Source organism: Phyllobates terribilis, unplaced genomic scaffold (genome assembly GCF_046119375.1).
Source record: "Phyllobates terribilis strain yellow unplaced genomic scaffold, ASM4611937v1 Scaffold_24__1_contigs__length_18792416, whole genome shotgun sequence".
In the NCBI taxonomy this organism is placed as follows: domain Eukaryota; kingdom Metazoa; phylum Chordata; class Amphibia; order Anura; family Dendrobatidae; genus Phyllobates; species Phyllobates terribilis.
This window is the reverse complement of record NW_027362784.1, coordinates 3,951,014-3,965,063: the sequence shown is the minus strand read 5'-3', so window position 1 is coordinate 3,965,063 and position 14,050 is coordinate 3,951,014. Positions and strand designations below refer to the sequence as shown.

General features: G+C 43.4%; 1 protein-coding gene across 1 annotated transcript in view; it reads right to left on the bottom strand.

The window, feature by feature from the left end:
- PGBD5 (piggyBac transposable element derived 5) overlaps positions 1 to 14,050 on the bottom strand; it is a 671,274-nt gene that overhangs the window by 168,799 nt on the left and 488,425 nt on the right. The window lies entirely within an intron of this gene.

The following is a 14,050-nucleotide window of genomic DNA, read 5'->3' as shown; positions in this document are numbered from 1 at the left end:
TATATCACATGAGAACTTCATCCAATCAGTGGTTCAAGTAGTGGACAACTCCTTTAACATAAATGAGCTGCACATAAGATAGTAAAGGTGGGAGGTATTATTAGACAAGGGGGGCCCACTGAGATCTCTACAGACAGCGACCACGAGTAATTAAAGTGTTTACTGTATGTCAGACATTTGGCTTAAAACATTTTGAAAATGTGTAATTTTCTTTGCGTAATGCAAAGTTGTGTAATTTTTAGGCCTGCACCATTGAAATGGACAAAGCTGCCTTAGTTTCGGGAGTATAACAAAGCATGGATTCTCCTGCTCATCTAATTGATGACAAGTTGTGGCGTACCTTATGCCAAAAGTCTTACACCACTGGAGTAAGATTTGTGGTGAGGTGTTTTGAGTTATTCCTGGTTCATTAACAGGTGGAATCAGATGGCTTTGACTGCACCAAGCCACCTTATCAAGACCAGTATCAACAAAATTGGTCTTGATAAATCAAGGCCAAAGTTCACTGCACACTTTAACCCCTTTACCCCCGAAGGTGGTTTGCACGTTAATGACCAGGTCAATTTTTACAATTCTGACCACTGTCATTTTATGAGGTAATTACTCTGGAACGCTTCAACGGATCCCCCTGATTCTGAGAATGTTTTTTCGTGACATATTGTACTTCATGATTGTTATAAAATTTCTTTGATATCACTTGCGATTATTTGTGAAAAAAACGGAAATTTGGCAAAAATTTAGCAAATTTTGCAATTTACAAAATTTGAATTTTTATGCCCTTAAATCAGAGAGATATGTCAGACAAAATACTTAATAAATAACATTTCCCACATGTCTACTTTACATCAGCACAATTTTGGAACCAAAATTTTTTTTTGTTAGGGAGCTATAAGGGTTAAAAGTTGACCAGCGATTTCTCATTTTTCCAACAAAATTTACAAAACCATTTTTTTAGGGACCACATCACATTTGAAGTCACTTTGAGAGGTCTTTATGACAGAAAATACCCAAAAGTGACACTATTCTAAAAACTGCACCCCTCAAGGTGCTCAAAACCACATTCAAGAACTTTATTAACCCTTCAGGTGCTTCACAGGAATTTTTGGAATGTGGAAGAAAAAAATGAACATTTAACTTTTTTCACAAAAATGTTAATTTAGACCCAATTTTTTTTATTTTCACAGGGGTAACAAGAAAAAATGGACCCCAAAATTTGATGTGCAATTTCCTCTGGGCACGCAGTTACCCCATATGTGGGGAAAAACCACTGTTTGGGCGCACGGCAGGGCTCGGAAGGGAAGGAGCGCCATTTGACTTTTTGATTGTAAAATTTGCTTGAATAATTAGCGGATGCCATGTTGCGTTTGGAGAGCTCCTGTGTGCCAAAACATTGGAGCTCCCCCACAACTGACCCCATTTTGGAAACTAGACCACCCAAGGCACCTATCTAGATGCATAGTGAGCACTTGGAACCCCAAGGTGCTTCACAAATTGATTCGTAAAACTGAAAAAGTATTTTTTTTTCCACTTTTTCATTTTTACGAATCAATTTGTGAAGCACCTGGGGGTTCCAAGTGCTCACTATGCATCTAGATAGGTGCCTTGGGTGGTCTAGTTTCCAAAATGGGGTCACTTGTGGGGGAGCTCCAATGTTTAGGCACACAGGGGCTCTCCAAACACAACATGGCGTCCGCTAACAATTTGAGCCGATTTTCCATTCAATTTGTTAGACACCATGTCGCGTTTGGAGAGCCCCTGATGTGCCTAAACAGTGGAGCTCCCCCACAAGTGACCCTATTTTGGAAACTATACCCCTCAAGGATTTTATTAAGGGGTATAGTGAACATTTTGAACCCAGAGGTATGACACAGAATTTGATAACATTAGGTCATCATATTGAATAAGTTGTCATTAGTCTTGAGCGCAAGTGCTCGCTACTTGAGTTTGCATTGGGTACTCAGGTATGAACCATTGACTGCGTGTGCTCGAGTGACATGCTTGAGTCCCTGCCCCGCATGTTTCACGGTTATTAGACACCCAAAAAAAACATGCGGGGATCGCTCGTGCATGGAAGGCAATCCCCGCAAAGTTTTTTTGGCCGCGAAACATATGGGGCGGAGACTCAAGCATGTCACTCAAATACCCATGATACTCAATGCATACCAGAGCACCCGATGCAAACGCAAGTAGCGAGCACTTGTGCTCAACACTAGTCGCCATATCGTCATCTTTTTTTCTTACATTTGAAAAAAATCCCAACCGCATCACAACCCTAACCCCAAACCTAGCCCTAACCCTAGCCCAACCCTAACCCTAGCATAAACCTAACCCGAGAGTTTACTTTTTACTCCGTTCCTCGTGCAGTATAAGTGATTAGACGACCTTATTCTTCGGGTCGGTGCGACTACAGCGATACCAGAATCATATGGGGTTTTTATGATTGACAGCTATCACACACTAAAAGACCCATTTTTTGTAAAATCTAGTTTTTGCATCGCCATATTTTGGCCGACAGAGTGATGTGATGGCTTGTTTTTTGCGGGATGAGTTGACGTTGTTATTGGTGCCATTTTCAGGCACGTGACATTTTTTGATCGCTTTCTATTCTGATTTTTGGGAGGCAGAATAAACAAAAACCAACAATTCAGGAATTGTTTTTTTTTTTTTTTTTTTATGCCGTTCCGCGTGTGGTAAAATTGATAAGGCAGCTTTATTCTTTGGGTCAGTACGTTTACAACGGTACCACATTTATATCGTTTTTCTATGTTTTGCACTTTTACATAAAAGCAATTTTATAGAAAAAAATATTTTTTAGCATCGTTTTATTCTGAGAGCTATAATTTTTTTATTTTTCGGTTGATGGAGCTGTATGGTGGCTTATTTTTTTGCGGGACGAGATGACGTTTTCAGCGGTACCATTCTTATTTATATTCGTCTTTTTGATCGCGTGTTATTCCATTTTTTGTTTGGCGGTATGGCGATAAAGCATTGTTTTTTGCTTTGTTTTTTATTTATTTTTTTACCGTGTTCACTGAAGGGGTTAACTAGTGGGACAGTTTTATAGGTCAGGTCGTTCCGGACGCGGCGATACCAAATATGTGTACTTTTATTTATTTTTTTATAATAATATTTATTGATGGGTACATTATATTTTCATTTTTGGTGGATTATTTTTTTATTTTTTTTTTATATTTTTACAATTTTTTTTTTTTTTTTTTCACTTCATGACACTTTTTACACTTTTTTACTTTGTCCCACTATGGGACTTTCACTTTTTTTTCTCTGATCGCCTGCATGGCACAGGAATGCAGCACCATCCCTGTGCCATGCAGGCTGTCAGCGCTGGACAGGGAGAAGATAGTTTGGAGATGCACTGCGCATGTCCAAAACATCTTCCTGCTGTCTGGTGACACGGATGTTGTCATAACGACATCGGGACATCATGGCAACATCCTGGAAGCCACGGCAGACAGCGCTGGAGGCCGGAAGAGGAGGTGAGTATCGGCGATCACCTCCCCTTGCCACCACAATGCTGCGATCGACTGCGATCGCAGCATTGTGGGGGTTAATGTGCCGGGAGCGGTGCAGGACCGATCCCTGTACATAGCACCGGGTGTCAGCTGTGACAATCAGCTGACACCCGGCGGCCATCGCGCCCGCACAGCCTGTGTGCGGGCGAAATCGCCAGGGCATATAAATACGTATCTGGTCCATAAGTCCCAGGGCACAGATACGTACTAATATGCCCTATGTCGTAATGGGGTTAATAGGTGCTCGTTTTTATCACCTTTCCCAATGTTGAAATGGTAGAAGTGTATAAATCGTTCTAAAATATTGGGCAAAAGAACAGAAGAAACAATTGACATTTTGATCCTCCCAAATCTTTGTGTGTACTTTGTGTAAAGAAAAAAAGAGGATTATCAGATCTTATTTACATATAATCAGAGTATATAAAATAGAATGCAGATTCATAAGTTTACATTACCATACAAATGTGTTAATTCATATATACATTTTCTAGTGATGAGCGAGCATTAAAATGCTCGGGTACTTGTTACTCGGGTTGAGCAAATCGTAATGCTCGGGTGCTCGACCTGAGTAACGGATATAATGTAAGTCAATGGGAAACTCGAGCATTTTTCCGGTGGCCCACCAGATGTCTAAAAATTGGTCAAATCGATGGGAACAGTGCTGAAATTACATGGGAACAGCATGGGGAAAACCCCTGGAACCATCTCTGAATCACAGGTCACTGGTGTGAACAATGTTGTCAGAGTATTATGCCATTGGTCCAAAAATAAGCAGAAGGATGGAAACTTGGAATATCATCAACAAGAAAAAAAGCCGCACCACATGGAGGGAACTTCAACTCAAAATACTATGAAGGTAATTAACCGCTCTAATAAAACACTAAGTAAACATCATACTGAAGTATTAAGTATGGGATTGACCTTCTCCAGTTACTAATTTTGATAGCTTTGTAGCAATTAAGGATGTCAATCTATTCAGCCGCAAATTGCTTCTCAAAAAGCACTTTGCCAAATCAGAGATGCAACTCCTGATGAAAGGGAGGCCATTGCAACACTTGAATCCCTGCTTGAACCCAGTAGTTCAACCTTTCTCCCATATACTAAAAAAATCGCTCGATGGTCTTTCCTCCTTTGTTCACTTGTCCAACTATTGAATTATTCACCAAGCTAGTTACTCAAGAATTGAGACAGCTTCCAAGTACAAAAACTCATGATAATTTAAATAAAAGGCAACGGATAGCACTAAGTGAATTGAAAACAATGAATGATATTGTCATGATATTGTCATCAAGAGAGCAGACAAGGGAGGAAATGTCATCGTGTGGCCTACAGCTAAGTACGAAAAAGAAGCATTTAGACAGCTGAATGATAGATCATGCTACAGGAGATTAGAAAAAAATCCCACATTGAATTACAGTAGGAAACTGATGGAAATTTTAAAATTAGCTGTTGAAAGTAAAATCATTTAAAAAACAGTATACGAGGGACTGATTATGGATAATCCAGTGATACCAACCTTATATCTCCTTCCTAACATGCATAAGAATATTGTGGAAGCACCAGGTCATCCCATTGTATCCGGTAACAACAGTTTATATGAACCTACTTGTAAATTCCTAGACTACTACCTCAAGCCCCTTGTGCAAGAATCTCCATAATATATCAGGGACTCGACAGATTTATTGGTGAGACTCCAAGACATATCCTATGATGATGACCGTTATCAGGGCTACAGCCAGTGTCGAGTCCTTCTATACATCAATAAGGCATGAGGATGGCTTGAGGGAAGTGGAATTTTATCTAGGAAGAACTAACCTGATAGAACTACTGATGCTGTTATTGTGCTTTCTATTAAGACATAATTTTTTCCTATTTAAGGATAGAATTTGCCTCTGAGAGAGGTACTGCGATGGGGGCATCTTATGCACCCTCATATGCATGTCTCTTTCTTGGTTTTTGGTAACAAGGCATCAATTACCCTCATAATGTTCATGCAGCGGTTCAAATGAGGGTTTGATTTATCGATGATCTGTTCATTGTATGGCAGGGGAAGTTTGAAACTCTGGACATGTTTATTCAGGAATTAAACACGTATCAATATAACATAGATATAGATTTTCAATACATTTTCTTGACCTAAAAATTAGGAAAGAAGTTGTCAGGTTAATTACAACTAGCATTTTCAGGAAAAAGACGGCTGTCATCTCCCTTTTGAACTCCAAATCCTCTCACCCTCCACTGTTGATTAAGTCATTACCAACTGGACAATTCCTGAGGGCTCGACGCATTTGTTAAACCAAAGTTTTATTTGAAAATCAGGTTCAGGAGCTAAAAAGACGATTTAAAGCTCGCCATTATGATGACAATCATCCAACAGGGTTATGACAGAACAAAGGGCACCTCGAGGGACCAACTGCTGAAACCTGAAGGAAAAGACCAACAGGGGAGGATAATTACCCCTTACCATGCTCAAAGAAAGGAAATGTTTGATGTCTTCAATAGATATTGGCCAATCTTACTCTCAGACCCGATTCTAAAAAGGGTCATATCTCCTAGACCTTTAATAACCCCGAAAAGTTCTAAAACACTAAATGATAATTTAGTACAAAGACATTATATCCCTCCATTATCACTACGACAAATACCAGGTGTTAGAACCCTCCTGTTAGTTTTTTCTATTTTGCTGGTCACTTGACTTTTTGCCTATTTAATCCAGCTCCGCCCTCCTGGTCTTGCTGGACTTCAGTGTTACATTTACTCTTAAGCTAGCCAGGTGCCTTGTACCTTACTCTGTAGTTTGCTTGGTCTTTTGACCACTAGTACTTCTGTTTGTTTGTTTGTCTTTGCTCTGCTACAATTTCTGCTAGGAGGTGTCCAACTATATCCCAGTCCTTAGTTCTTGTAGGGACCCCTCCCTTATATCTATAGGTCTGCGTTCAGACTAGCTGAGGACTTAGGCGGGTCTGTTCACAAGGAACAGGTCCCCTGCTGCATCGTAGGGAATCAGCTTAGTCCTATTGTAGGGACAGTTTTCCTATCTTTCCTTAGTGTTTGTAGCAGTTCATAACAGTAAGTCCAGCCTAAAAATAAAACACTAAGGAAAGAAATCCTGATTTCAGCATGGTGTCCGTTCAGGAGTTGGCTCAACGCCTGCAGGGACTGTCTTTGTAGGTGGCCGAGCTCCACCAACACGTGAGTAGCTGTCCAGGAGCGCATTTTGTCGAACCGAAGGTAGGACTGCCATATTTTTTTTATGTTAAATGGCAAGATTTTTTTTCCTTTAAAAACGCTTGTTTATTATATTTTCGTTTAAGACCCAGATCCTCGGGGAATGAATCACAAAGCATTGGATTTATAATGTCACTTTTGCGCAAAGAACCACAGGGATGGGCCTTTTCTCTACAACCTAATGATCCGTGTTTTAGATCTGTGGAAGATTTTTTTTCTGCTATAGGGTTGTTGTATGATGATCCTGATCGAGTCTCATCTGCTGAAACTGAATTAAGACGTTTGAAGCAGGGATCAGGTGATGTGGAAAATTATTGTACATACTTCAGAAGATGGTCAGCTGAAGTGTAATGGAATGACTCAGCATTAAAATGTTTGTTTCTTCATGGTCTAGGTGAAAGGGTTAAGGATCTGCTGATTGCCTTCCCTAAACCTGGAACCTTGCAGGAGGCAATGCAATTAGCCATACGTGTGGATAGGAGACTGCGTGCTAGGAGCAATGAAGAGAAATCTACTGCTATGGCAGCTCCTAGTTTTCAGAGGGTCTGTTAGGAGTGTGGAGAACCGATGGAGATTGGGGCGATGTCACCCCACTCTCAGGAAAAAGACCGCAGGTTTGCTAAAGGATTGTGTTTTTATTGCAGTAAATCTGACCACTTTATTAAGAACTGTGTGCTTCGTTTGAACAAAGAAAAAAAAAAAAGAGGTCAGTTACGACCGCATAGCTTGTTTAAACTCAAAAGGAGTATTTCTTTCTGGAAGCACCTCATTCTAGGAGGAGTTGATTGAATTTCGGGAATTTGTGGATTGTGGTTCTACACTCAATGTGATTGATGAGGGTTTTTTGGAAAAATTTAAATTGGAATCCAAACTTTTGTCATCTCCTATTTCTGTGGTTGCTGTTGATGGCTCTCCCTTGAAAGGTATTACTCACAAGGTTTTTGAATTTCCCCTCACCATTAATGGTATCCACCAAGAGAATTTGGATTTGGCGGTATTAAATAATTTGCCTGCTCCAGTGGTTTTGGGGTTACCTTGGTTAAAATTGCACAATCCTGTACTGGACTGGTTTACCAATGAAATTAAGTCTTGGAATCCTAAGTGTTATGATTAGTGTTGAGCGAGCAATAAAATGCTCGGGTGCTCGAAGCTCGGGCCGAGCTCACTGTGATACTCGGGTGCTCGACCCGAGCAACGAGCCCAATGTTAGTCTATGGGAGACCCGAACATTTTTGCGGCGACTCCCCCGGCAGTGTTTTAAAAGCCTAACAAGTGCCCAAAACGATAGTGACAGTGCTCAAATGACATGGGGACAGCATGGGGATCGCCCCTGGAAGCATTTCTGACCCCCAGGTCACTGCTGTCAACAACGTGGTCAGAGGTATTAAGCCACTTTTACAGGCTCACAATAAAACGTTCAAAAACGAAAGTGAAAGTGCTTTCCTGTGAAAAATGTTAACCCCTTAACGACCACGGGTCTTTGTTTTTGTGTTTTCCTTTTTTGCTCCCCTTCTTCCCAGAGCCAGAACTTTTTAAATTTTCGTTCATTATGGCCATGTGAGGGCTTATTTTTTGTGGGACGAGTTGTACTTTTAAACACCATCACTGGTTTTACCATATCGTGTGCTGGAAAATGGGAAAAAAATTCCAAGTGCAGTGAAACTGCAAAAAAAAATGCAATTCCACAGTTGTTTTTTGGGTCCTTTTTTTACCACGTTCACAGATTGCTAAAACTGACCTGCCATCATTATTTTCCAGGTCGTTACGAGTTCATAGACACCAAACATGTATAGGTTCTTTTTTATTTAAGTGGTGAAAAAAAATTCCAAAGCTTGCTAAAAAAAAAGCAAAAAAAATGACGCCATTTTCCGAGACCCTTAGCTTCTCCATTTTTCGGGATCTGGGGCCAGGTGAGGGCTTATTTTTTGCGTGCCGGGCTGACGTTTTTATTGATACCATTTTGGGGTAGATCCGATGTTTTGATCGCCCGTTATTGCATTTTATTGTAAAGTTGTAGCGACCAAAAAAACTTAATTCTGGCGTTTAAAATTTTTTTCTCGTTACGCCGTTTACGGATTGTATTAATTCTTCTTTTATAATGATAGATCGGGCGATTCTGAATGCGGCGATACCAAATATGTGTATGTGTTTTTTTTTTTTTTATATATATATATATATATATTTTATTTTGAATGGGGCGAAAGGGGGGTGACTTAAACTTTTATATATTTTTTATTTTTTTTATTTTTTTAAAAAACTTTTTTTTTTACACTTTCTGCTTGCTTCTATAGTCTCCAGAGGAGACTAGAAGCAGCAGTTGTCTGATGAGCAGATCGCTTGTATGCAGGAGAAATGCTCACTTGCTATGAGCGCTGAACACTAGGTGGCGCTCATAGCAATTGAGACATGACAACCACAGGCGTCTGCTGCAGACCCTGAGTTGTCATGCCCACCCATTGGTGACCCGCGATCACGTGACGGGGTCACTGATGGGCGGGACTTAGGACTCCCGGAAGCGCGAGTTAAATGCCACTGTCAGAGATTTAACATGTTAACAGCCGCGGGTGGATTGCGATTCCAATAATCAGCTGACATGTGCTCGCTTCAGTGCGGGCTCACCGCCGGAGCCCCCGCTGATCCGGCCTTCCCGACCTGGTGCGTACTATTACTGACCAGGTCGGAAAGGGGTTAAGGAACATCCTTTCCAGGGTAAAGACTTGTGTATAAGGTAAAATAAATAACCAAAAACAAAAATACTCCTCCACACCTTGGGCTATGTTCACAAGTAGCATTTTTTATGCGTTTTTGCACATTTGTATTGCTTTCAGCCGTGACAAATGCATTCACCGGGAAATGTCATTTTAACATTTTACAACCTTATCTGGCCATGTGCTGTGTGACACATGCATACAGTGCTAAAAAGACATGGGAACAGCATGGGGAAGACCCCTGGAATCATCTCTGACACCCAGGTCACTGCCTAAAAGTGTGCCCATCAGAAGTGATCCTTGCCGCATCAGAAGATGCAGACTTGCAACTATCCCCGTGCAAGTCCTTGTCCCAGGGCAGTGTTCAATTGTACCTCCCCCATAACTTGCAATACAAGCACAAGTATGCAGCCTGCCACCCACCCACCCCCAGGCTGCAATACCATACTGCTAGCTTGCTTGCACTTGAAATTGGGCCTTTTAGGCATGTGGAGGTGGAATCTGGCCACCACGTCATGGCTGCGTCAGTAGCCTGGTATTCATACTCAGTCCCCAGCCGCCCGGCGGCCGTGTGTCCACGCTTGGTCCCCAGCCGCCAGGGGGCGGCCGGGTGTCCATACTCAGTCCCCAGCCGCCCCGCGGCCGGGTGCCCACACACAGCCCCCAGCCGCGTGGGGGTGGCCGGGTGTCCATAAACGGTCCCCAGCCGCCCCTATTTGTCCCGGTGCACCTTATACACAAGCGCGCATACCAGAACATTACCTGTGCCCTCCCCAGTGCATTTAGTGGGGAGGACAGCCTAACCACAAACACGTGGACAAGTGAATGTGGCCAGGAATGGTCCATCTCATTGACGCCTTCACACTGGGTTAATATTGTGGAAGCCGGGACACAGTTGGACACTGGGATACAACACGTCCTCCAGACAGAGGATTGCGGGTCCTGGGTCAATCAGGCTTCAACACAAAGTTCAGAAGGTAGACAGCAGCAGTGGTCGGCCTCCTACACAACGAGTAAATTATTCATGATCATGAGGCCATCCACCTCCTTAGCTTTCTGTTCCTTGGAATGCAAGCGCATGTATGTAGTAGCGGCTAGGCCTGAGGTGGTCAGCGTTTTGGCGCATATTCTGCCTCCTTCGAGGATTGCTGGATGTTTTCCTTCTACTATCCCAGTTCTATGACTCCTGTTAAAACAAAGCTTCAGGTGATGAATGATGGATGAGGTGGTGGCAAAGGAGAAAGAGCAGGAGGAACAGGGACCATTCACATCAATATCAGGCCAGCCAACCACACGTCTTGTAGGATATGTTTCTGTACCAAAAGGAGCGGTTCAGCTACACAGTTATAAGACATACAGTGAATTGCCTACCAAAAATTTCGAGGCACTCCAATGCCCCTTGGAAGTGACATGGAAGTCAGAGGGCCTTAACTAAACCGTTTTTTCCATTTATAGCAACTGGGTCTCCTGTACACTGTTGGCCTAAGCAGGGAATGGAAGGCTTTCCAAAAATTATTAGGCACTGCAATGCCCCTTGAAACAGACGTGGATTACAGCGTATTAAAAACCTTCTACCCATTATTGGGGAGTGGGTCTCCCTTAGTGTTCGCCTATGCATTGAAAAGCAAAAGCTGACAAAAATTAGGAGGAAATGCAATGCCCGTTGCAAGAGTCGTGGAGGTTAGAGGTAATTAAAAACAACATGTCAATGCCCCTTGGAAGAGCTGTGGAATTCAGAGTGGTTTAACAAGACGGTTTTAATGCCCCTTAGAAGAGACGTGGAGTTCAGAGTGGTTTAACAAGACGGTTTTAATGCCCCTTGAAAGAGTGGTGGAGGTCGCAGTGGAATAAAAAGACAATATCAATGCCCCTTGGAAGAGTGGTGGAGGTTACAGTGGAATAAAAAGACAATATCAACGCCCTGTGGAAGAGACGTGGAGGTCACAGTAGCTTAACAAGACGCTTTTAATGCCCCTTGGAAGAGTGGTGGAGGTCGCAGTGGAATAAAAAGACAATATTAACGACCCTTGGAAGAGACGTGGAGGTCACAGTAGCTTAACAAGACGATTTTAATGCCCCTTACAAGAGCCATGCAGTACAGCATATTAAAAACATTATTCCCATTATTGGGGAGTGGGTCTCCCATAGTCTTTGCCTATGCCTTCCAAGCAAAAGCTGCCAAAAATTAGGACAGAGGAACTTGCAATGCTGGCAACATGGACCACGGTCACCCTGGTGGAATAGTGGTCGTGGAGGCTGAGGATAAGGAGAAGAGCAAAAAACAGCCGAAATGAGGAAGCGTATATCCATGTGTGGGTGTGAAGCGATGCATGGGAATACACCTCCCGAAATAACACAGTGGATTTGACTTTATGTTACTCTGCTGTCATTTGGTGGTGATGAGAAGTCTGGCCCAATCCAGCCCTTGTTCATTTTGATAAGGGTCAGCTTGTCAGCATTGTCAGTTGACAGGCGAGTGCGCTTATCAGTTATAATTCCCCCAGCGGCACTAAAAACACGCTCCGATAACACGCTAGCGGCAGGGCAGGCCAGGACCTCCAAAGCATACAGAGTGAGTTCATTCCAAGTGTCCAGCTTGGATACTCAATAATTAAAAGGCACAGAGGAATCACGGAGGACGCTGGTACTCACTCACCATCTTTTGAAACTTTCCACTCCTTGTGAGAGTACCCTGCGCCTCAGGGCCTGTAAGCTGGGCAGGTCTCAGAAAACTGTCCTAGAACATTGACAGTGTTCCCCTGCCTCTGCTGGATTGGAGTTGCGTCTCTCTCGCCTGTATGCCTTAGTTGGGCAGCGAACTGTGACCTCTGCCACTACCGTGTTCAGATGGGAATTTTTTTAATAGTTCTGCAGCAAGGGCCTTCTGCTACTGCCCCATGTTTGTAGACCTCTCCAACTCAGGAATAAGAGAGTGAAAGTTCTCCTTGTAGAGGGGTTCTAAAAGTGTCATCAACCAGTAATGACGGTCACCCAACATTTTGACAATGCGAGGGTCACGGTTAAGGCAGCGTAACATAAAGTCAGCCATGGGTGCCAGACTGGTAACGGGCAAGACTTCTGTGTCCTCACCAAGATGACGACTGATAGTGTTGAGCGATCACTAAAATGCTCGGGTGCTCGAAGCTCGGGCCAAGCTTACCGTGATACTCGGGTGCTCGACCCGAACAACGAGCCCAATGTTAGTCTATGAGAGACCCGAGCATTTTTGCGGCAGCACCCCCGGCAGTCTGTAGAAAGCCTAAAAAGTGCCCAAAACGATAGTGACAGTGCTAAAATGACATGGGGGCTGCATGGGGATCGCCCCTGGAAGCATTTCTGACCCCCAGGTCACTGCTGTCAACAACGTGGTCAGAGGTTTTAAGCCACTTTTGCGGGCTCACAATAAAACGTTCAAAAACGAAACTGAAACGGTTTTCCTGTGAAATATGTTAAGGAACTTCCTTTCCAGGGTAAAAACTTGTGTATAAGGTAAAATAAATAACCAAAAACAAAAATACTCCTCCACACCTTGGGCTATGTTCACAAGTAGCATTTTTCATGCGTTTTTGCACTTTTGTATTGCTTTCAACCGTGACAAATGCGATCACCGGGAAATGTCATTTTAACATTTTACAACCTTATCTGGCCATGTGCTGTGTGACACATGCATACAGTGCTGAAAAGACAAGGGATCAGCATGGGGAAGACCCCTGGAAGCATCTCTGACCCCCAGGTCACTGTCTAAAAGTGTGCCCATCAGAAGTGATCCTTGTCGCATCAGAAGATGCAGACTTGCAACTATCCCCATGCAAGTCCTTGTCCCAGGGCAGTGTTCAATTGTACCTTCCCCATTCCTTGCAATGCAAGCGAAAATATGCAGCCAACCACCCACCCACCCACAGGCTGCAATACCATACTGCTAGCTTTCACTTGAAATGGGGCCTTTTAGTTTGGAGGAGGCCGAAGCTGGCCACTACCTCATGGCCGCTTCGGCAGTGAGGTATCCATACTCTGTCCCTAGCCGCTCGGCGGCCGGGTGTCCACGCTCGGTCCCCAGCCGCCCTGATTTCTCCTGTCACCTTCCCCCACACTTTTCTTAGCCTGGCCTGCTTTAGGGCAGCATTGGACGAGCCCACCAGAGAACCAGACTCCTCCGGTGGGCCCTGGCTTCTCCATCAGGGGAGTTGAGAGTGCCTAGGGGAGGAGCATGATGATGATGATAGAAGTTAGCATCTGCTTTGTTTTCTTGGAATGCAAGCGCATGTATGTAGTAGCGGCTAGGCCTGAGGTGGTCCGCGTTTTGGCGCATATCCTACCTCCTCCGAGGATTGCTGGATGTTTTCCTGCTACTATCCCAGTTCTATGACTCCCGTTAAAACAAAGCTTCGGGTGATAAATGATGGATGAGGTGGTGGCAAAGGAGAAAGAGCAGGAGGAACAGGGACCATTCACATCAATATCAGGCCAGTCAATCAGAGATGTCTTGTAGGATATGTTTCTGTAACAAAAGGAGCGGTTCGGCTACACAGTTATAGGGCATACAGTGAGTGCAATGCCTACCAAAAATTTCGAGCCACTCCAATG